Below are 3,538 nucleotides of genomic sequence, written 5' to 3'. Positions count from 1 at the left end.
ATTTTTTTTTTTCACAAGTCATACACTGTAGCATAATGAAAACAAGACTTTTAGGTGTGTTGGGAAAGTAACAAGTCATATGACTTGATTTATTCTCTTTAATCTAGTGCTGGGGGAGGTAGAACCCACCATATCTCTGAAGCATGCATAACGAGGAGGACACACTCCAACTCCAGGAGAACCAGGCGTGAGAACAGCCTCTGGGTACGGCTCAGCCCAGGCCTGGACGGGCTCCCAAATGCTCAACTTGCTGGCCGCCCTGGGAGGCTCCTTGGGGAAGCTGCAGTCTGACCTGCTACAAGCAGTGAGGGATTTAAAGCAAACAGACCTGTTTCCAAGCCTGTTTATACCACCTCCCAACACTTGAGCTTGGGTGAGTTACTCCCTATCTCTTGAGGGATCCTATCTGTCAGGGGCCTGGCAGAGAACAGATGACACACTCGATTGGGTAATTTGAGGAGAGTGTAATGTGTAATAAAGGTGCTATTCACAAAGGTGAAGGCAAGGTATAGAGTATCCACCAGGGAGAATGCAGTACTGTGGGACTCAGAACTAAAGACAAAAGGGCTGCCGTCTCCCCTGGGCCCCTGGGAGCCAAAAAAGAAGAGTGGCTTTCAGAACCTGGAGACAGGCTGTGTGAGGACCCACCATGTGGAAACAGAACATGTTGGTGGTGCTCACAGCAGTTGTGTGAGGGAGATCTGCCGGAAGAGCTAGGGAGCGTGCACTGTCTTCCACCTGTCACCTCATTCTGAGGCTCCTTCATTGGCAAAACTCAAGGGGAGGTCGCGTTCTGAGGCTGTTTCAAAAACTCAGCCTCTAGGGAGGAGTGGAAGGCTAATCTATCTACCTAGGAGCAAAGAAGACACTCTGAACAGATTATACAACACAAACACACACACACATACACACACATACACAGACACACCACACACACCATGCACACACCATACACACATGCTACACATACACACACCATACACACATGCTACACACACATACACACATACCACAGACACACTACACACACACCACACAGACACACTACACACATACCACATACACAACACACACACCATACCACACAGACACACACACATTATACACACATACTCACATACTCCGTACCATACCACACAGACACCACACCACACACACACACACACAAACACACCTCACACACACACCATGTACACCACACACACACCATGCATACCACACACATTCACACATGCACCACACAGACACACACTGTATACACACATACTCACACACCCCATACCATAACGAAGACACACAAGAGACACACACATCACACATACACACACCCCACACAGACATACACACTACACACACACACCACACAGACACACACACTATACACACACTCAGACACTGCACACACATACCACACACACAACATAGACACACACGACACATACACGTACCACACCATACACACACTATACACAAACACATACCACACACACACCATAAAAAGAAAATCATTAAAACTGCTTAGCCCAGAAAAGACATTAAGTAAACTTTACCTCTAACCCCCTGTTCAAATCTTTGCTTGCTTTTTTGTTTTATTTTGTTTGTTTGTTTTTCAAGACAGGGTTTCTCTATGTAGTCTTGGCTGTCCTGCACGCGCTTTGTGGACCAGGCTGGCCTTGAAATCACAGCGATCTGCCTGCCTCTGCCTCCTGAGTGCCTGACCCAAATCTTTGCTTTCTTAGAGAGAGCAATGAAAAGGGAAAGAAGAAAATACTTCCAAAACAGTGCATTTAACAAGTATGCTATGAGCCAAGTGTGGTGGCACACACCTTTAATCCCAGCACCCCGGAGACAGAGGCAAGTGGATCGCTGAGAGTTCGAGGCCAGCTGGTCTACAAAGTAAGTCCAGGACAGCCAGGGATGCACAGAGAAACCCTGTCTCGAGAAACCAAGAAAAAACAAAAACAAAACAAAACAAAACAAACAAAAAACCCCAAGTATGCTATAAAATCTTGGGTTCAGTTTCTAGCAGTGGAGAAAAAAAAAAAAATAAGAGAAAAACCATATCCAAATATGTGGTTTTGTTTGTCTTGTTTTGTTTTGTGTTTGAGACATAGTCTCCCTGTGTAGCCGCTGGCTGGCCTGAATTCAACAGGCATTGGAGTGATATCTTTGAGCACTGTGTATTCAAATGCTGATTTCTATGCCGGACAGAGATCTGATTATAGGCTGGACTTGAGTCACCACGGGGACACGGATGAAGAAGTAGGTGCCAGAAAGAGACTAAGATGGCAGGTAACAGGCCACGTGGTGGCATGTAGGCCAGGCCAGTATTGTCGGGTTAGAATAGCTGAGTATCTGCCCCAGCTATAGCGACTGTGGACTGTTCACCCGGGAAAACCAGCCTGGAGCTAGAGTGAGGTCCAGCCGTGTCCAAACCCCGACAATCTTAGTCTTGAGACTGGCAGGGGTAAGAATTGTTCCCTCCCTTCTCTGTGCCTGTATGGCCTCTGCACACACAGTCTGGGGACCCCTCACCTTCGTAATCCTAGAGTGAGTCCTTGCACCTGGAATTCCTCTGGAGCAAATGAAGCATCCTTAGCACCTCTGTCCCAGAAAAATTGTTCACTCACCTGAAAATCCCTCCCCACTTCCCCCAGCTTTACATAGCCCACTCGTCCCTCCCCACTCCCCCATTCAAAGGAGCTGTGTCGCTGGAAGAGCTGGGTCGCTAAAAGGACTGTATCACTAAAAGAGCTTTAATCAGAGAAGGCTTTCTCCCTCCAGGCATTCACCTCTGGACTGGATCCTGCAAACCAACCCGCCGGCCTAAACTTCATTCCTTTGGGCCCTTCACCTGTCCACTTCAGTACCTTGATGCTCCGAGGGGAAGAAGCAGGACCTGGGCTCCAGATGGACAGAACACTAATGTGTGTCCACTCATACAGCATATACAGATTCACGCGCATGCGCGCGCGCGCACACACACACACACACACACACACACACACACACACACAACCAATAATAAAGTTTAAAATATTTTAATTGTTTTGTTTTTCCAGACAGGGTTTCTCTGTGTAGCCTTGGCTGTCCTAGACTCGCTTTGTAGACCAGGCTGGCCTGGCACTCACAGCGATCCGCCTGCCTCTGCCTCCCGAGTGCTGGGATTAAAGGCATGCGCCACCACGCCCGGCTCAGTTTAAAATATTTTAAATTAGTTCTGCAATGGACACCAACTGGTATCTGTCCTTCATTCAGTTCAATATAGCCATAGTTTAAGAGTCAAGTCCATAAGGCTGTCCTCAAATTTCAAATGGCAGAAACAAGGCCAACCTCCAGAACTCTTTGCTGTCTATAACTTGGGGTTCCCCTGAGCCATTCCTTGGGTCTGATTAATTTCCTAGAGTGGCTGAAAGAACTCAAAGAAACACATTTAGTGTCAATCATAAAGGATGTTACGAAGGATACAGATGAAGAGATGAAAAGGTACACGGTATGACGTAAGGGTGGGAAGCTTGCAAACCCACTCTCTCCAGGC

The 3,538-nt window shown here is 47.3% G+C and overlaps 1 long non-coding RNA gene across 1 annotated transcript; it reads left to right on the top strand.

Moving 5' to 3' along the window:
- Positions 1 to 300: 300 nt before the first annotated feature.
- Positions 301 to 2,904, top strand: LOC127185579 (uncharacterized). The gene is made up of 3 exons (XR_007830188.1): positions 301 to 373; positions 2,212 to 2,292; positions 2,785 to 2,904. It is a non-coding gene; the product is annotated as an uncharacterized LOC127185579 (long non-coding RNA).
- Positions 2,905 to 3,538: the final 634 nt, after the last annotated feature.

The sequence above is a fragment of the Acomys russatus genome, chromosome 3 (genome assembly GCF_903995435.1).
Source record: "Acomys russatus chromosome 3, mAcoRus1.1, whole genome shotgun sequence".
Classification (NCBI taxonomy): domain Eukaryota; kingdom Metazoa; phylum Chordata; class Mammalia; order Rodentia; family Muridae; genus Acomys; species Acomys russatus.
Note: the sequence above shows the minus strand (reverse complement) of the source record. Positions and strands in the feature narration are given on the sequence as shown.